The sequence below is a fragment of the Lipotes vexillifer genome, unplaced genomic scaffold (assembly GCF_000442215.2).
Source record: "Lipotes vexillifer unplaced genomic scaffold, Lipotes_vexillifer_v1.1 scaffold155, whole genome shotgun sequence".
Taxonomy (NCBI): Eukaryota; Metazoa; Chordata; class Mammalia; order Artiodactyla; family Lipotidae; genus Lipotes; species Lipotes vexillifer.
This window is the reverse complement of record NW_006779813.1, coordinates 2,182,953-2,205,032: the sequence shown is the minus strand read 5'-3', so window position 1 is coordinate 2,205,032 and position 22,080 is coordinate 2,182,953. Positions and strand designations below refer to the sequence as shown.

Genomic DNA, 22,080 nt, shown 5'->3' with positions numbered 1-22,080 from the left:
AGACCACACACAGTCACACAGAAAGAGATAAAGAAAGGGGCCCTATGAAGGAAGAGATGTACAGTCATTAACACAGAAACAGAGAAGCAGGGCCGATTTCCACAGAAAAGTACCTTCATCTTGTGGACTTTGCATTTTGGGTCCTTAAAGCCCATGAACCTAGCGCAGCAAGCACCCTTGTCACTTGGGGCTGTTGACTGTGGGCTGAAATTTAGTCAAGAACCAGCTGGGCTCCATGGGCCAGCTCTCACTTTCCAATTTTCTTGACTAAATTAATAAAATCTATCTGCTTGCACCAATTTTCATTAGAAAGAAAACTTACTTTGCTAATTATCTCACTTCTAAAATGTCAAACGGAAAGCTAAAGTTAATACTTTTATTCCCACCACCACCCCCCAAAAAAACCCCAAAACATAACCAAGAGACAGAAAAACAATGTTATTTACTTTAGGAGCTGATGTGGGTTTTTTTTAAAGGAGGAAATGAAAGAAGGGTATTTACCAGTTTTACACATATCTTTTCTTAAAGGATTTTATGAGAATCTAAGTCTGAGAAATGTATGTTAGAGAGAAAAAGATGAGCAGTGAAAGAGCAAGCCAATAGCAGTAGCAACCCTGCATGACCTTGGACCTAAGAGCTAGAGAGCAGCAAGATGCCCAAAGGGATGAGGGCAAGAGCCCTGGAAAACAAGGGAAGCAGTCACTGCTACTTACAGTGTTCTCACCCTGTGCTAGGCTAACCTTTTAAAGCCTCATTTAAAAGATGTATTTATATGTGAACTAATAACCAACAAGGATCTACTGTATAACATGGGAACGCTGCTCAATATTATGTAACAGCCTAAATGGGAAAAAAATTTGGAAAAGAATAGATACATGTATATATATATATATAACTGAATCACTTTGCAGTACACCTGAAATTAACACAACATTGTTAATCAACTATACTCCAATAGAACATAAAAAGTAAAAAAAAAAAAAAGAGAACCTACTGTATAGCTAGGAACTCTACTCAATACTCTGTAATGACCTATATGAGAAAAGAATCTTAAAAAGAGTGGATATATGTATAAGTATAACTGATTCACTTTGCTGTACAGCAGAAACTAACACAACATTGTAAATCAACTGTACTCCAATAAAAATTAATTTAATAAAAAGAAAACAGATTAAAAGAAAAATAATAAAAGATTTATTTAAAGATAAACCTATGCTAAGTTTATGTCATTCAGAGATTTTTTTAATAGCTTTATTGAGGCATAGCTGATGTACATAAACTGCACATATTTAAAGTATAGAATTTGAACACCCCTGCAAGGTAATGAATATATTTATCGCTCTCAGAAGTTTTCTTCCACTTCTTCATAATCCCTTCCTTCAGGACCTCCTAACCTTCTTTCTCCCAGCAACCTCTGATCTGTTTGCTGTCAGAATACATTAGTTTTCATTTTTCAGAAGTTTATAAAAATGGAATCATACAGGATTTTTTTTCTGACTTCCTTCACTCAGCATAATTATTCTGAAACTCTTTCCTGCTGTAACATGGATAAATATTTCATCCATTTTTATTATTGCATAGCATTCCATTGAATAGGTGAACCACATCACTTAGTTTATGCATACCTATTAAGAAATTTGAATTGTTTTCACTTTTTGGCTATTATAAATAAAGTTCCTGTGAGCATTTGTGTACAAGTCTCTACATGGACGTGTGCTTTCATTTCTCTTAGGTAGGATCTAGTGGAAGTGCTAGGCCAGATGGTAGGTGTATGTTTAACATTTTAAGAAATTGCCTATTTTTCAAAGCTGTTTTACCATTTTACATCTCTACCAGTAAGAGTTCCACTTCCTCATCAACACTTAGTATGGTCAGCTTTGAAAAATCTAGCCATTTAATAAGTATGCAATGCAGTGTTCTTTTGTTGTAGTTTTTTTTGGGGGGTACTGTACCTAATTACTTTATTTGAAAGAATGCTACAAATGGAAGAACTTAAGTTGGTGCTTTGGTGCAACTTATAGAAAAGGTAAAGGTAAACCCAAATGCATGCACTGCCTTGGTGACCAAAGAGGTCACCCCCATGGCTATGGAGAAGCCAACTTAAGGCTTAGCCCTCAGGGTCACTGTCTTCCAGGGTGTGCTTGTCAAGGACAGGCTCTGTAGTGCCAGGTTCCAGGGCCCCCATCTTATGCAAGTTGATTACAGTGGTTACCCAGTTCTTTAATGGATTTCACCTGCTCATTCAGGTCATATGTCTCAATGAAATCACACAAGTAGGTCTGTTTTTGTCAATGCCAGTCTGTGCAGTTCCAGTACTGACTGACTCACACTTTTCTTTCAAGTGTAACATATACTCCATTGTATTCAACTCACTCTCCCAGTGGTCTCAGTTTGGTTTCTTGATATCCTGATGGGAGTTTTGGGTATCTACTTGGTTCTTGTAGCTTCATCAGTTTCCAGCATGTTCTCTCTCCTTATGAGATCGGTGAAGAAAACATTTGGCAAAGTTCTTTAAAGCCACATCATCACAGTCAAAGTAGTAAGAGGTGCATGGACAGGTAGATATAGGAGATGTAGAGCTCCTGCTTGATCTGGCAGTTGATGGTGACCTCTGAGTCCTGGCAGTCATTCTGGTAAACCTGCAAGGGAGAACTGGCCACCACGGCAGGCAGTGGGCTCCTGGAGGTGGTCTGTGGGATCTGTGAGGAGGTGTCAGAGGGCTGGCCCTACGTGGCAGGCCAGCTAGGTTCCATAGAAGGAGTACTGAAACAGGAAGCCACAGTGACTTTCTGCAAAGAACTTCTGCCCTTTTGCATTGTAGCTTTAATTTGCATTTCTCTAATAATATTGAACATCTTTTCTTGTGCTTATTTGCCATTCTTATATCTTCTTAGATGAAGTGTCTGTTCAAAACTGTTGCCCACTTTTAAAAAAATGGATTATTTGTTTATATATTGTTGAGTTATGAGAGTTTTTTACATGTGTGAGACACTAGTTTTTTATCAGTGTGGTACTTGGCAAAGATTTTCTCCTACTTCTTGGGTTTTCAAAGAACAATTTTTATTAAGTTCATTTATTAATTTGTTCTTTTATGAATTATGCTTTTGGTGTTGCATCTAAGAAATCTTTACCTAACCCAAGATCATAAAGGTTTTCTCCTATGTTTTATTCTAGAAGATGTATAGTCTTACATCTTACATTTGGTTTGTAACCTATTTTTGAGTTAACCTGTGCATATAGTGTGATGTATGAATCAAATTTTTGTTTATTCATCCATTTTTTCCCATATGGATATCCAATTTCTAAGCACTTTTGTTGAAAAGACTATTTTTTCACCATTGAATTACCCTTGAACTTGTGTTGAAAATCAGTTGTCTATTATGTGTAGGTCATTTTGTAAACTATTTTATTTTACTCTTTTATTTCTCTGTCTTATTACCAATGCCACACTGCTTTAATTTCTATAACTTTATAATAAGTCTTAATAACATATAGTGTTAGTCCTCTAACTTTATTTTTTGTTTTCAAAGTTGTTTTAAATATTCCAGTAGAATCAGATATCTTAAAACCTTCAAAAGTCCTAATATTTCCCTCCAAAGTTATGGTGCTAGTACACTTAATCAGAAATAAAATTTAGAAAAAACTGGACACATACAAATTGATGTTATTCATATATCAATATCTTGTTATACCATATCCAGAAGCTGTATTATTAGAAGAGCCCTATCAAGGAGAGCAGTCTGCAAATAGGAAGAATCAACTTGATTAAAAGAGAATGAAAATGTGAGTGGAGAATAGGAAAATCAGAAAGCACTTTAATTTCTTTAACTTGACTCATATTCCAAGTCCAAACATACTTTATTTAGGGCCTTAGAATAACTTCAAGATATTCTCTTTAAGGCACATTCTTCCACTCAGCACAACAAAGGCTCAGAAGCTAAGCAGGATGACACAGGCTAAAAATACATTTTTATATATGTGAGATATATAGAGCTATATATATATTCTATATATATATGTGTGTGTGTGTGTGTGTGTGTGTGTATGTATGTATAATTTTTCCCTATCACAAAGGGAAATTCCAAGAATGTCAGTGGGAAACTTCTAAGATAAGTTCTTGGGTGGCCATTTTCATTTAAGTGACATGATTACATAAATTAAGTACGCATGGGTTGGGAAATGTCTTGTAAAAAAATTTCCTTACAAGTAAATCTGGACAGATTTTGAGGTCTTGATCTTCCCAACACTGTGAGTTCAGAAACAGACTGGAGGCTCTCCATCAGGGGTGTTGGGGAGCAAATTTCCTCACTGGGTGAGAGACAAATGTCACTGACCTTGAAGGAGGCAGCCAACTCCAAAAATTGATGGTTTTTGAGCAATTCATCCTATGGCATAGATAACTACAATAGGTGAGTAGTTTTCAAACTATATTCTAGAGTACAGCATCTCTCTATATTTCATAGAGAGAGCGTTGCTTTGGTGCCTGCCTCAGCTACTGCACTAGCAGTGTACCTCCAGGGCCTGGGTGAGCAAAATTCATGAGGAGATTCCTGCAGTTCAGAAATTAAAGTCATTCTCCTTCCATTGCTTTACACCTTCAATTATATAAACACATACTGGCTTTTTGGTGATCCAAGCAGCATTTCACACTTGATTGGCTCACTTTTCTGTGGGAACTTTTCCTTTGCTCACATGGATGACCACAGGAACCATTTCAGAATTCTGCACAAAGTAGCAATAAAAATGACTTTGGCCTACATGTTTGACTGTAGAGCTGATATCTACCCAGATCAAATAGTTTTTACTCTATAAATAAAGGGTTTGACCTGTTCATTTTAGCTAGCTTGTCTAAACACAGCAGTTCAGCTGAGAAGTGATCCAGATTTCAAGTGTCCGGGCCTTACATATATAAAACAAGTGCACACATTTACACACATATGCAGATTCATGTGTGCACACAGGCTGGCATTCTTCCCCCTTTGACCAGTTTTGGAGTATCTGCCCTACTTCTCAGAGGAATCATCTAGTAAATAATCAGCACAGGGAGGAAGAATGATCCTAGGATTTTTTCCAGAACACCTCTGGCTCAGTAGGCACTTGGATGAAAAGTAGGGCAAATACCAATCTTAAAGTTCATTGGCTGTTTAATTTCCAGCCAAGAAAGCAATGAAGATGGAAAAGGGGGAGTACCTGTGGTCTGTGATTACCGGGGTGGCAGGCTTCCAGAGACACTGAGCCTTGACTTTGTTTCATCAGGATTCTTCCTAAGTTGCTATTAAGAAGTATTTTCAACAATCTCTTTTTATTAGCCGTTTGTGCCCAATATAGTTTTCTAGTTGCTAGTTTGTTATGGCTTTAACATAAATAAGGTTCTAAAAATGTCTCACATGAGGAGTTGCAGGGCTGGGTATGCTATTTAGACCACATAAAAAGTCTATGTAAAGGACTTCCCTTGTAATGGGACTCTTTTATATTTAATAGAACTGTCATATAAACATATACTAGCATTTAAAATACAGTTTCTGAGCTATAAAATAAACACCATTTCTAATATTGCTGTTGGCTTTCACATGCATAGAGCTTAGTTCATTAAATGTTCCTTATTCCATTTACGTGAAATGTGTTTTTAACCACTGGAGCAGCACATAAAGTGCATTATCCCTTGAAATGCAGCCATGATCAAGTAAAGAGCAGTGAAAGTCAAACATACCAAACATTTTATGTAGATTCAAGAAAATTACAGTTAATTTTAACACCTTGTACAATGCCACAAATTAGTACTTTTCCAATAACTTATTATTGATGATTATAACTGTATTCATAAAATGAAATATAAATGTGGACATATATCACAGAAATATATATATTCATTTAGAAATATTTTCACAATTTATTGTTTACCTGAAAGTTATACAATAGCAATATTTCATTTATTTTTCAAGTTAAAATCAAGTGGATTAAATAAAATGATTCTACATTGCCTATCTTTATAAACGAGTAAAAATTTGCTACAGTGTGCTTGTTTTCTCATCTGAAAAATGCTGATAATAGTAGTTCCTAAGTCACAGTTATTTTAGAAATGAGTTAAATATATAAAGTTATAGAGTTAACATAGTTTTTAGAACATTTCCAAGCACATAATCAGTAACCAATAAATCTCAGCTAGTAATAATATTTTTCTAGTTCTCTATTTTAGAGTCACCACAAGTAAATATTTTGTTGCACATGTTGCAATATCCAACAGAAATCATTGGTGTACATTTTGTGCTAAGTAGAAAGTGCTATGTTGTTTATCAACATATAGCATGAATCAGTTTAGATCAATATATCTATTAACAATGTTTCATTGTACTTAATTTTTATAAAAGTTAAAATGTTTGGGAGAGTCAAAGAGCCATAGATGTGATTACTGTCCTTCAGTAGTTATGTGAACATAAAAAAGAAATTAATGACATTAATACATTAAAAATACTAAAATTAATCTTACAAAAAACACTGACAGTGACATTACCAGACAGTTGGGAAGTGGTTGGCATTTGATACATGGTGCTAGAACATGTGGCTATTCCTACATAATACAACACAGAAAAAGTAAATGCCTGGTAAATTAAAGGCCTCAATATGAAAATAAAATTGAAAAACTTTTAGGAGAAATGCTAAGAGGATATCTTTATAACATCAGGGCTCGGAAAAATTTATTAAACCAGACACAAAACCCACAAAGTATAAAGGAAAAAATGTTTGAAATTTATCTATTAGCACTGAAAATTTCTGTGTGACAAAAGGTAACATAAAAAAATTGAGACAAGTCACAGACTAGAGGAAGATATTTGCAGACATATTACAGCCTCCTTTCCCCCAAATAGTATCTGGAGTTCTTCATGTGTTAGCAACCAAAAAACAACCTAATAAAAAGTGGACAAAGGATTCACAGAGAAGAAAACACAATGATCAGTAAATATATAAAGACCTCCCCAAGCCCACTATAATAAATGGATATGCAAATTAAAACAACAGTCAGAGGGTGTGTGCATCTGGCTATAGCTGCCTAACTTGCATAAAACTAAATCTTTTAATATAAAACAACAAAAAAAGTCTGGAAAAAGTTTTAAATCTGTTTTAAGACTTCAGAGAACAATCAAAATAGTTAGGACTTGAGAAGCCAAAATTCCAAAGAGAAAGGAATAACAGAGAAGTAAGCTCAATATTCACTGTTGCCTGCTCCGTTGAAATATTTGTCAATATTTGCCAATCTGTAACTTTCAGCCAAGATGCCAAAAGCCAAACAAAAAATGGTACCTAAGAGATTAAGAAACTTCAGATTTTCCAACAGTCACAAAGGCTGGGGAGACAAAAACTGAAATACAGGGCTTACCATAGAAGATCATGGTAAAATGCCCCAGACATTCAGCTGAAACTCCAGAAAGGCTACGCTTTGGACTAAGGAAACTGGAAATAGACTATTAGTGAAAAATATCTGGAATTAGTTCAACCCAAAATTGATTAGGATGACCTCCTTCTATTCTAATTGTCTGTCTACCAGAAGCAAAATTTAGTACTCTCTGTAGGAAAGTAATAGTATCATGAGTGTCAAATTATCTTTAAACGTTTTCATATACAATGACAACATCCATTTAAAACAACCAGTCACACCAGAGACAGAATCAAATTACTTAGAGCAAAAAGGAAAAAATTTGGTAAAATAAAAACAGATCCATAGGAGATACAAATATTAGAGTTATCAGACACAGAATTAAAAATAATTATGGTTAATATGATCAAAAAGAAAAGTACAGGACAAGATAGAGACTTTCAGCAGAGAACTAGAGTCCAGAGAAAAGAATTAAATAAAAATTCTAGCTTGGAAAGATATAAAAACCCAAATTAAGAACGCAGTGGATTGGTTTAACAGAAGGCTGGGCACTGTTAACGAGAGAATTAGTGCACTGGAAGATAGGTTGGCAGGTAATAGCTTGAATGAAACACAGTGACAAAAAAAGAGGAAAAGTATAGAATATATTACAAGAAACATACTGGACATGATGAAAAGTCTAGCATGTAATAAATATATAATATGTGTAAAAGGAGAGAAGAGATAAAGTGGAACAAAACAATATTTGAAGAATATGACTAAGAATTTCCATAAGTGTGAGAAAATATCAAGCTACAGACTCAATAAATTTTATGAACCACAAAAGAGATAAATACAAAGCAAGTCCACACAGATACACATCACAGTAAAACTACTGACACACCAAAGATTCAAACATACAAATACAAATACAGAGAAAATATCAGATGCATCCAGAGAGAAAATGTTACCCTCAAAAAAGCAAGAAACAGGCTAATGGCTAAATATGTAACACAAACATTAGAAACTAGAAGAAAGTAATAGTTTTTAAATACTGGAATAAACTACCTGCTAATCTAGAATTGTATACACAGCAAAAATATGCATCAAAATTTAAGGTAAAATAAGTATATATTCAGATATACAAAAACTGAGGGTTAGTCACCTGTAGACCCACAATAAAAAATATATATATAATAAAAATTTTATTAAGTTCTTTAGGTAGAAAACCTGCATAGAAAAGCCGGAAAAAATAAAGAACAAAAAAAGGATAATTATTTGAATACATGTGAATGAATGTCTAAAATATTGTCTAATACATTGTGTGATTTAAACATTTGAAGATGTAAAATACATAACAGTGAAAGATGGGAAAAGAATATATGCATTACTGGGGAAGTGGTAAAAGTAACAGTTTGTATTAAAATGTAACAAATCAAGGATTCATGTTTTAGTCTTTAGGCTAATCAGCTGAAGAATAGTATAATAATGAATAGCAAAGTAATAGAGGGTAAGTATGGAATAATAAAAAATACTTGATTAATCTAAAAGAAAACAAGAAAGGGCAAAAGAAAAACATATAGAAAATAAATAATAAGATGGTAGATTTAAACCCAAATATAACGGCTATTTAATTAAATGTAAGTAGTCTGGACACTGTGATTAAAAGACAAAGTTTGTAGAATTGGATGGGGTTTTTTGGGTTTTATTTATTTATTTATTTTTGGCTGCGTTGGGTCTCCGTTGCTGCGCGCAGGCTTTCTCTAGTTGTGGCGAGCGGGGGCTACTCTTCCTTGCAGCGCGGGCTTCTCATTGCAATGGTTTCTCTTGTTGTGGAACACAGGCTCTAGGCGCACAGGCTTCAGCAGTTGTGGCACGTGGGCTCAGTAGTTGTGGCATGCGGGCTCTAGAGCACAGGCTCAGCGGTTGTGGTGCACGGGCTCAGTTGCTCCACGGCATGTGGGATCTTCCCAGACCAGGGCTCGAACCCATGTCCCCTGAACTGGCAGGCGGATTCTTAACCACTGTGCCACCAGGGAAGTCCCTGGATGTTTTTTAAGTCAGGCATTTATGACACACAAAAGATGCATCTTAAATGTAAGACTGTAGAAATGTTGAAAGTAAATTTTTTCTAAAACGAATGAAAAAAGATACATATGCAAATATTAGCCAAAAAAAATTTATATAACTGTACTAATATTAGAAGAAGTAGGTTTTACTGCAAAAATCACTATTAGAGATAAAGAGGAATACTTCAAAATGATAAATGATTCAATCTACTAGGCATATATAACAATTCATAAAGGCTCAAAATACGTAAATCAATAACTGACAGAATGTAAAGAAGAAATTGACAAATCCACAATCATTGGGACATGTTATTACAAAGATTGATGGGGATATGGAAGATTTCAGCAGCATGAGTAACCAGTTTAACTGACTTGAAATAACAGAGGACACTGCACAAACATGGAATACACATTCTTTTCAAGTACAAAATTGGCCATATGCTAGTCCATAAAGCAAGTGCTCAATCTCATTAGTAGTTAAGGAAATACATATTAAATTCACAATGAAATTATTACACATCAGAGTAACCAAAATAAAAAATACAGAAAATACCTCGTGGCAAAAGAATGTGAAGCAACTGGAATGTACTGCTGTTGAGAGTGTAGATTGGTGAAGCTACTTTAGAAAAGTTTTTGGCTGAATCTACTAGAATTGAACAAATGCACTTACCATGATACAACAATTCCATTCCTAGATCAATACCCAAGAAAAATGAACATGTGCTCACCAATATGAACAAGTTGTACAAGAATCTTCAAAGCAACACTTTTTTTTTTTTTTTTGCGGTACGCGGGCCTCACTGTTGTGGCCTCTCCCATTGTGGAGCACAGGCTCCGGACGTGCAGGCTCAGTGGCCACGGCTCACGGGTCCAGCCACTCTGCGGCATGTGGGATCTTTCCAGACCGGGGCACGAACCCCTGTCCCCTGCAACGGCAGGCGGACTCTCAACCACTGCGCCACCAGGGAAGCCCCAAAACAACACTCTTTATAGCAGCCAAACACTGGGAATGACTCAAATGCTTATGAACATAAATGGAGCAATAAATTTTTACACACACATAATGGAATGCCACAGACCAGCAAGATGGACAAACTACCACCGTATTCAACAATGCAGTAAATTTCAAGAAAATATCTTTAGGGAACAGATCTAACACAAAAGATTCTGAATCCGTTAGTGATTCTGGTACTAAATCATTCTGAATGAAACTAATCGACGGTACTAGTTTTTTGTGGGCTGCCATGTCGAAGCACTGCAAACTGGATGTCCAAAACAACAGACGTTTATTTTCTCACAGCGCTGGAGGTTAGAAATTCAAGATTGGCAGGGTTGGTTTCTTTTGAGACCTTTCTCTTTTGGTTTGTAGAAGACCATCTTCTGCTTGTATTTTCACATTGTCTTCCCTTTGTACCCATCTGTGTCCTAATCTCCTCTCCTTATAAGAACACCAGTCATGTTGGATTAGGGCCTACCCCGATGACCTCTTTTTAACCTAATTACTCTTTAAAGACTCTATTTCCAAATACAGTCACATTTGAGATACTGGGGGTTAGAACTTCAGCAAATGAGTTGGTGGGGGTGTATAATTTTGCCCATAACATTTAGGTGATTAACATTTAGGATAGTGTTTACCTTTAAGGAGGATGGTGGTAGTAACTGGGAGGAGGAAAGAGGAGGTCTGATATTCTTGATTCTGATAATACATGTATTCTCACTTTATAAATGCTCATTAAGCTGTATACTGATGATTTGTGCATTTTTCTAAACGTTTGTTGTTCTTCATTTTTAAAAATCTTAAGAAAATATGAATTAATAAAAAGTAATTTACATCCATCAAATTGCAGAAATATAAAAAATGCAATGAAATGTGAAGACTTATGCACTGCTGGTAAGTTTATAAATAAGTGAAACACCTTAGAGAGCAATTCGGCAATTGTTGGAATGATAACAAAATAATTGATACACTCATTGAGCACTGTTCTAAGCACTGTTGTATTTACTATGACAATGCCATAAATGATGTATTTTTAGAGTCTGAACTGGACTGCTGTAAAAAAGTGACTAATAAAAACCCAGTGGTTAAATAAGACATCTATGTATCCTCCTTATAACAGTCCAACAGTACATGGCTAACAGGGCAACTCTGCCAGGTTCAAGATCTCAAGATGGAGATTCCATCTCTAGGAATAAGGCCTCTCTCTCTCTCTCTCTCTCACACACACACACACACACCATTCTCTCTCTCTCACCATTTCTAGATAGCAGGAAGTGGAGAAAGGCACACAGACACACGTAGGAGTGTACATCACTTTCACTCACATCCCATTAACCAGAATGTAGTCACATGTCCATATCTAGCTGGAAGAAGGCTAAGAAATATAGCCTTTATCTGGGGACCTGAAACTCATCTATGGACAAAGGGGATAATGGATATTGGAGTACAACAGGCAGTCTGTCATAGGCAGTTACTACTACTATCATGATTTTAGAGATCAAGAAACAGAGTCAAATATGGTAAGGGTACACACAGAGTAAACGACAGAGTCAAGACTTGAACTCACACAAACAACATACCTACTGTATGATGCGCTGCCTCTCTACAGCTAATAAAATTAAAGTTGTATACCCTGTAACCCAGCTGTTCTAGTACACGTGCATAAAGACACATGTACTGGGATGTTCATTCCAACACTGACTGTTAAAATAAAAAACAAACAAGCTAAACTAAAAAAGACATGCAATGGAAACTTCTCAGCCATCAAAACTAGCGTTCAATATGAAAAAATCTCCAGGACATAATACTGAAAGGAAAGAAGTTATAGAAAGAATACATACAGTATGATGTCAGTTGCATAACATTTTAAAAATAAAAAAATATGTATGGTTTATGACTGAATAAGTGTGCAGTAAAATTACAGCATATGTGTGGGAATAATGTTCACAAATCTATTAAATATGGCAAAATGTTAACAAATATTTAGTCTTATATACTCATTATTTTAATTTCTGGTTTTTGTGTGTTTTAAAAATTTACGAGTGGTGTCTAAATTTTCTTTTTTAGATCCATTGACCATATGGTGTAGATTTATTAGGGATAGTTTGGATATAAATTGCTCTTTATAATCTCTGTAAACTATCAATATATTCTAGGAATACCAATCCCTTTTGGACTACCTCTCACACATAGAATTGATATAAAAATCATTATCTTGATTTTTTATCTAGAAATATAGTTGGCCTAGATGTGGTGGCTTACTCAGTTGACTTAGAATTCAAATTTCACATTTAATTTTTACATTAATCATATAAGAGAGAAACCATTTTTCTTTCATATAAATGATGTAATTTTCTGTTTCTCATCCTCCTATACTTTCAAAAGTTCTTACCTTTTCATCTAAAAATCTTTCAGACTAATTCATATTGGTCTACCATTTTAAATTATCAGTTTCATTTACAAGTGAAAATTTGATTTACATTTTTGTGACTAAACAAAAATAACAACAGACTTCATCACATTTAGGCTAGATTGAATTTTTAAGTGAAGCAATTTCTTCACATCTTTTCTAGGTGGGGCTGGGGGAAGGAATGGGAATGTGAGGAGAGATCTTTGATAGTTTTTTTTTTTTTTTTTTGAAGGGCAGGCTCAGGTGTGGTGTAGAGAGATTATAGAGTCAAGATTTTTCCACTGGACAAAAAAAAAAAAAGATTTTTCCACTGGATAATCCAATTATTCTTGAGGCATTATCTTTCTCTTAGACCAACATCATTTAAATCCAGATATATTGCCTTTGCTTAAAACAATTTGGGGTAAGAGTAAAGCAGAATTATTAATAACTTCATCATTCTTTCTTCTTATCAAATGCTGACATATTCAAGACAGATTTGGAAATTATTGGTACCTAAACACTCATCTCCTTCATTATTTAAAGTTGATGAATTCCTAAATTAATTCTTAGACCTTTCTTTAACAAGACAGACAGAAATAAAAGGAGGGTAGAGGGGTTTCTCTTACATTTGAACCAAAGTTACTTTATTACTTAGTATAGCTAAAATTATCAAAGACAGATTTCATGTTTTAACAATGGATTCTCTACAGTTTATAGGGATATTGTTCTACAGAGGAAAAACAAACCGAGGACTTTTATAAGAGGGCATTCTTGGTTCAGAGTACATTATAGATGATGTGCTATCACTTTCAGACCCAACAGAAAAAGAGACAAGGTTTTAATGTTAAAACACTAAGATTGATTTATTGATATTATGCTTGTCAAACACAGGAGAAATGGTTTTATAATGTTGATAAAGTGAGCATAGAATTTAGTTTTGGCTATAGATATAATTTCTTATGTAATGCAACTACAGAAACAATTTCTTGAGGGTTCTCTGAGGAGTAAACTGGGTTGAGGTGGACCACTAGAACTTCACTGTATTCTTAGTAAACTGGAAGCTGATAATGACCCTATCTCCTTCTGGCAGCTGAACGTTTCTAGCTTCATATCTAGGGGGTCACATAAGAAATGCATGATAGCCAAGCCTAAAAAATTTCTTACTTACAATCTCTTCGGGGTAAAGTGAAATAAAATTTTGATCAACTTCATTCATCAGCTTTGATCTCTTCTCTAAATTATTTGGCCTATATTTCTAGAACATGAAACTCTAAGACAAAGTCTTGCATGCAGATAGTTGATCTCAGGGAGAAAAGAAGGAGGACATGGGGAGTGAGACCAGGAGGAAGGGAAAGCTAATCCAAAGGTACGTATTGAACTGGCCATTACTGTGGGGGCTGGTGCGCCATCCTGTCAAGAATTCTCAAGCACTTCATGGAATAAGTCTCAGATTGAAAAACCAGGGGACAAAACAAGAGAAATATTTATTAATTGGTTCCATTTACCTTATTAGTCAATGGTGGGCTCACTCCTTTGCAGTCCTGGTTTGTGCATTCACGAAGGCCAAGTGGGTCATGCAATCCCATGTTGCAATATCAGAGGTGTCCTGGGGCAGGTAGTGAGGGTTATTTGGCACAAGTGTTGTCAAGAAGCACCTGAGCAAAGCTGGTAGAAATCCGCAGAGAAGATATGAAGCAGTACTCAAGAAGTGTCTGATGTAGTCTTTGCAACTTTGCACCTTTTAGATCTTCTTGTGTCCCGCGTTAATTAATTCCATTAAGTCAAGTTCATCAGAGTTCCTTTCTAGGTCGTGACCACTTGAAATATTTATAAATACTCAATACTAAGAAGCTTAGTGCAACAAGTTGCGTTTCCTGCTGCTACAATTGGTGCTGAGGTTGAAATCAATACTTACCATCTCACTCCTCTACTACCCATTCTAGAATTCGTTAATCCTTTGCCTGTGCCTCAGCTTGTCTAGGTTGCTTGTCTAGTGTGGTGACCTAGACTGTCTTTCCCAAAGACTCCGAGCTCTTAATGCCTTTCCCTTTTCAAGCTGTGGCTGCTATGTATCCATTATCACTAAGCACAGAATCACCAAAAGACATCCTCAAATACCCTGCAGTCTAGACAGACTTCCCTAAGTTCCCATCATGTAGCAGCAACTCTGGATCTTCAGGAAAATTAGAGTCAATTACTTTAATTTATTCCTTCCTTTGCTGACATGAAAAACCCAAAATGACCAAGTGGTATTTGGAGCTATAAGTTCAGAGGAATCTTTACTATATCTTCTGGTGTAAGTTTCCTCATTGGGAACTGAGACTTTTTACAAACTTTTTTTTTTTTTTTTTTTTTTTTTGCGGTACGTGGGCCTCTCACTGTTGTGGCCTCTCCCGTTGCGGAGCACAGGCTCCGGACGCGGAGGCTCAGTGGCCATGGCTCACGGGCCCAGCCGCTCCACGGCACGTGGGATCCTCCCAAACCGGGGCATGAACCCGTGTCCCCTGCATCGACAGGCGGACTCTCAACCACTGCGCCACCGGGGAAGCCACAGGGACTGAGACTTTTGATCTGGCAGAGCACGAATAGGAAACTCAAATTCCAAAAGACAGTCACTAATGGTGAGAGGGTTCTATACTACCTGTCTTTTGTTCCTGGACCCAGTTTTTCTGACAACTCAACACCGAATATCACATATCGGATAAGCAAATATACCACATCCCAGACTATGGCCACCCACCTTGCTGGTGCATCAGCTGAGCTGCTTCTAAGCAATAAAGTTTATAGTCTGGAGCCATTTGTCTCGTGTCATAAAATGTGTACCTTCATCTGAGTCACTGTTATATGGGATACCATAACAATGGATTGGTATTTTGGAATTCCTCAGATGGTGGTACTAGCTGAGACACGGGTTATACATACAGCAAACCCATATCTACTATAAGTGTCAGTTCTGACTGGGGTACCTCACTTCTTCCTCCAGAATGAAAGGGATTTGATGTAGTGGTTATACTACCAGAAATCTGGTATCTCAAGGGATTGTGCTACATCTAGGGTTTCAACCAGCTCTTCCCTGGATCATAGTCACTGAAGTTCCAAAGTCAGACTCTCAGTGTCTGATAGAGTACAAGAGTACACGAGAAGCTATCTTATAATAGCAGATACTTAGTTCTCTGCTAAAGCAGCCATGACTTTGCTCTAGAATTCTGGAAGTCTGAATTGTGACTTTTCTGGTAGAGCTCGATAGAGATTCTACCTTGCACACTTAGCCACCATGGATACCTCTAGCACTCTAAGCTCTTCAGGCAAATGGCCCAAGTGCCAGGCATCTCTCACTGAGTATGGATCTGGTATAAAATTTTCCATTATTCTGGGTACCACTCAAAACTGGGAGCCTTCTGAACCATCTAATAAGTGAGTCAGAGCATTATTCCCAAGAGTAGTATATATTGCTTTAGAATCCAAAGGCCCACAAAGCATTGAGCTTCTTTCTTTTTTTTGTTGTTGTTTTAATTTTAATTTTATTGGAGTATAGTGGATTTACAATATTGTGCTAGTTTCAGGTGTACAGCAAAGTGATTGAGCTTCTTTCTTAATAAAGAGGACTGCAATAAATAACAATGTGTCCGTAGAAAGGTTGTTTCAGGATAGCCCAGATCATTGGACCCATTAAAACTTCATCAATATGATAGGCCTTCTAAAACTTTTGAGAGTTTATTCTCTCTCCTATGTCATTCATCAGTCTTAATGGGCATTCAATGCACTTGCCACTATCTGTTCATCCTCGGCAGTTAGCATGACATAATCATAATTGTGGTCCAGTGCCATGGATAGACAGAATATATTAATTGGGTTTTAGATATAATAAAATTGTTGTAATAACCAGACTTCCAAATAATAATGCCCATCAGGCAACTACAAATGTAATGGTTGTGTAGCAAGGTAAAAAATAAATGAATATGCATGAAAATATTGGTTTGGCAATAAATTATAAGAGGATGACAATGTCTTCCAGAAATAAATTAGTCCTCAGAGAAAAATGACACAAAAGAGCAGTAAACCAGTTCTGTTGTTTTGAGCTGCTGTATGGCCCTGTGCTGCCTCTATTCTTAAATTAAAAGATAAAGTGTTGTACAACAACACTTGAAACTAATATAAAGTTATATGTCAATTATGTCTCAATGAAAAAAAAAGATACAGTATTAACGTGGGCAGTGCACCAGGACCTACATGGTTAGGAAAGTAAGTGTGAATAAATACAGTGTAGGGATCAAGAAAAGTGAAGAATGATTATCAGTTTAAGGACCAGCAGCAGGACTCTGCCTAGCGAAGAGTAACAAACTCATATCCTAGTGGGGAGGACTATTTTGGCTTGGCTAATCTGATGAGACATCTTTGATATGGGAAATTAGCTTTCAGCATATTGCCAGTAAAATTTATGCATGAAATAAAGTGATTTTTAAGAAAATTATATGGGAGATTTCAATAAGCTAGCTAGAAAGGAAAAAAACCCACCAATAACAAACATTAGATTGGGGAAGAGAAGAAACATGATGGGGATGGGAATCCAGGAAGAGGACGTAAGCAGTTTAAACTTTTCCAGCAGGAGATTGTGGAGGGGGAGGAAAGGATAAGGATAATGGCAATGACTTTTTTTTTTTTCTGCGGTACGCGGGCCTCCCACTGCTGCGGCCTCTCCCGTTGCGGAGCACAGGCTCCGGACGCGCGGGCCCAGCGGCCACGGCCCACGGGCCCAGCCACTCCGCGGCATGCGGGATCCTCCCGGACCGGGGCACGAACCCGTGTCTCCTGCATCGGCAGGCAGACTCCCAACCACTGCGCCACCAGGGAAGCCCTGGCAATGACTTTTAAGTTTAAGAACTTTATATTTAAACCATATGATCTTCTGCATAAGCCTCCTGCCTTGCCTTATTTGCCCCCTAAAATAAGTAAAAGTCTATGACCTACATTGGCTTTCTGGGAATGTTTTGGAAAGAAATCAAAGAAAAGACCCTGTGCTCCACATTAGTATCAACCTGAGACATACGAAAGAAAACAATAAACGAAAGGAAATAAAAGAGACAGAGAATTTCTCATAAATAAGAAATTATAGACAGAAGTGTATCGATATTGGAAAGAATGCTTATAATCCCATCCTGCACGAAAAGAGGGAGAGGATATTTGCAAATAACCATATCTCCATTTCTAAATAACACAATTTTTTCTATCAAAGAAAAAAGGTTTAAAAATTTTTTTATTGAAATCTACCATACATACATCAAAGTGCAAAAATTCTAAGAGTACAGCTTGATTATTGATCACCAATTGAACATACCCATGAGACCACCCAGATCAAGAAATAGAACCTTATCAAATTCCCAGAAATCCCCATCCTGCACATTCCAATTACTACTCCCATTCTCCTCTCCAAATAAAATCACTATTGTAAGTTTTAAAATCATAGATTAGGTTCTCTTGTTTTGACTTTCATATGAATGACATCATAGTACATGTTTTTGTGAGTCTGGCTTCTCTTGCTCAATTTTATGCTTGTGAGATTCATTCATGTTGTTTGACTTCTCATTCATTATCACAGCTATATAATATTTCATTGTATGATTACCATACTTTATCCATTCTACTGTTGATGAACTTTTGAATAGATTTTACTTGTAGGCTATGACATATCTTTTGGTGAACATATTGTCTCATTTCTAATGGGTATATATCTAGAAGTAAAATTGCTAGGTCCAAGGAGATATATATATATATATATATATATATATGTAACTCTAGTAGAGAATGCCAAAAAGTTCTTAGGTGTTTGTACCTATTTTCATTCTAGCTACGAGTATATGAGAGTTACAGCAGCTCTGCATCCTGACCCATACTTGACTGTGTTATCTCTTTAACATTAGCAATTCTGGTAGGTTAATATTGTATTCATTGTGTTATTAATTTACTTTGCTTTGGTGATTCATGAAGTTGAACACCTTTTTACGTGTTCACTGGAATTTTTGACATCCTCTTTTGTAAAGTATGTGTTGAAGTCTCTTGCCTATTTTTCTATTGGTTTGTCTGTTGTTTTTTATTTATTTATTTATTTTGTGATTGACTCACAATTTACTCTGGATATGAGTCTTTCGATCATTATATATGTTGAACTATTTTCTCTCACACTGTGGCATGTCTTTTAATTACATATTTTCTTTTTTCCAACTTTTTATTTGTAAATAACTTTAGACTTACAGAAAAGTTGCAAGAATAGGGCTTCCCTGGTGGCACAGCGGTTGAGAGTCCGCCTGCCGATGCAGGGGACACGAGTTCATGCCCCGGTCCGGGAAGATCCCACATGCCGCGGAGCGGCTGGGCCCATGAGCCATGGCCGCTGAGCCTGCACGTCTGGAGCCTGTGCTCCACAACGGGAGAGGCCACAACAGTGAGAGGCCCGCGTACCGCAAAAAAAAAAAAAAAGTTGCAAGAATAGTACAGATAATTCACCTTCTCCTTATGTTAGCAACTTACATAACTATAGTACTATTATCAATGCAAGGAAATGAACATTGGTACAATACTACCAAACTAACCTGCAAACTTTATTCTAATTTCATCAGTTTTTCTTCTGATGTCATTTTTTGTTTGTTTCAAGATCTTATTCTGGATATCACATTGCATTTAGTTATGTCTCCTTAGTCTCCTGCAATCTATGACAGTTCCTCATTCTTTCCATTTTTTTCATGACCCTGACAATTTTGATGGGTACTGGTCAGTTATTTTGTGGTTTGTCCAATGTTTTCAACAATTAGATTGAAGTTATGCAGTTTTAGGCAAGAACACTGCAGAAATAATATTTTGTCCTCAATGCATCTTGGAAACAGGGAGTATATGTTTTCAATATGTCCTACTACTGGTGATATCAACCTTTGAACACTTGCTTAAGTGATGTCTGCTGGGATTCTCCACTGTAGTTACTATTTTCCCTTTTTCAATCGATAAATATCTTGGGAGAGACACTTTAAGTCTATGTAAATATCCTGTTTCTCCTCAAGTTTTCCAGTGGTGAATCAGTGCATCTTCCTGCAACAATTATTACTGTGGTGATTGCCAAATGGTGAGTTTTTATTCCCTTGTTTCTTTCTACATTTATTAACTGGGTTTATATTATACGGTGGAACTGACACTTTTCCTCCCATCATATGGGTCAGATATTTTATTTGCCAGGCTCCTTTGTGGATAGGGCTTGGCACCTGACCTAAGTATGGCCAATCAGATAACTCCACAAAAATCACCTAGACTTTCTATCCCATCATCAAGAGTCAAGAGAGGGCCTACACACTGGGAGTAACCATCAGCTTCTCCAAAAATCTCTACTCCTGTCCTAGTCCATTTAGGCTGCTATAACAAAATACTATTGTTATAATATAAACTATAAACTACTGTTATGATATAAACTACTGTTATGATATAAATTGGGTGGATTATAAAAATAAAAATTTATTTCTCACAGTTCTGGATGCTGGGAAGTGCCAGATCTTGGTGCCGGCATATTTGGTATCTGATGAGAGCCTGCTTCCTGGTTCATAGACAGTCATCTCTCTGAGGCCTCTTTTATAAGGGCACTAATCGCATTCATGAGAGCTCCACCCTCATGACCTAATCACTCCCCAAAACCTCGCCTCCAAACGCCATCACATTGGGCATTAGGATTCAAAATACAAATATTGGATGGACACAAACATTCAGTTTATAGCATTCCATTAACAGATATCAAGGCAAAGTCCAAACATCTAATATAAGGCTCTGTCTCTTCCAATAAGTGCACTGAATCTGTGACCACTCCTCCACCCAAATCTTCTACCATCATTTTCAGGAAAGGACCTACAACCTGAGACTATGACCCAGATACCTCAAATTTCCTTACCTCTATTGATAAGGAGCTGCAGGTACTCACCCTCCAATCCCCTAGTGCACAATTCCCTGAATTCACCCAGGAAATACTCTCATTTAACCCTTTATTCCTGTTTTTATCTCTCACCTGGGCTCACAGTTAACCTTTTTTTCTTCTGCTTTTATTCCCCGTAACCCTCTGTATTGTCTCCCTCTCCCACCGCTCCAGTTCCACAAATCATTTCACTGTGCCCTCTGAAATTCATGGTCCACATGCCAGACAGTATTTTCTACAGTGGCCACAAGATCTCTCAACCCTCTGCTCCTGCAATCTTCGCTGGAATGTCACTCTTTTATGAGGACTCCTAAAACACTCCATTTAAAATTGTCACCTACAAGTCCACCCTTTTTATCCCCCTTACTCTACACTTGTTTTCCTAAAGCACTTTATCATCTAACATCAATTTACATGATCCTTTACTTTATTGTTTATGGTCTGTCTCAAGATACCCCACTCTCCCCTGCTTGAATATAATTTCTAAGAGGATGGAGGCATTTGTTTGTTCTTTCAGTGATATATCCCAAACACCGCGAGTGGCATGAGGCACATTTTAGGTGCTTCAGATTTTGAATCAGAAGTTGATGTCTCAAATAGATAAAATCAAAGTGACTTTTCTTCCTAGTTGTAATGTCAGCAGCCCCACACTCACTTTCCCAGGATGTGGCATGTTGGGCAGCAGAAACAGTAAAGCCAGTGTGTCCAGCACCCCATGATATTGTGGTCACCAGCAGTGTCAATACTGACCTCTGAACCATCACTGTGCCTGGATTTTGGCTACAGTTTTGCTCAGTCTTCTTATTAGTGCCTGCCTGTTTCTTGGGACTGATTCTGCAGCCATCTCTGTGATCTTGCAAGTGACACAAAATTCTTTTGAATAAATTTTTTCTGCTTATATCATCTGGTGAGGGCTTGTTTCTTTGCTAAGAACAACGAACTTTTAAGTATTGGCCTTTTGAAAATGGATGAGGACATATCTGAAATACCCACAAGTTCAGAACAGCATCACTAAAAATAAAAGGGAAAATAGTACCAGAGGAGGCTGTCTACCTAATGCATATGCAGATGAGAATGCTGGCCCAGAAACTCAGAGTGGAGAAAGCCACAAAATGTCAAGATTGTTTCATCCAACATCACATAGACAGCCTATTTCTTTACTTCTTTTGGTAGGGCTGGTCAGAAAGACATGGGAGTGAAAAAACATCTCTTTTTAAAAGCCATCACTTGGACTAGTGTAATATAAAAGGCCATCCCTGGGAGATACCCGGCATGGATCCATATGCTTTGTGAGTCTTTTTCCCTGTGACATTTTTATGAAGGTTATGT

The 22,080-nt window shown here is 36.8% G+C and overlaps 1 pseudogene; it reads right to left on the bottom strand.

Moving 5' to 3' along the window:
* Positions 1-2,107: 2,107 nt before the first annotated feature.
* On the bottom strand, positions 2,108-14,395 carry LOC103075439 (ferritin heavy chain pseudogene; annotated as a pseudogene).
* Positions 14,396-22,080: the final 7,685 nt, after the last annotated feature.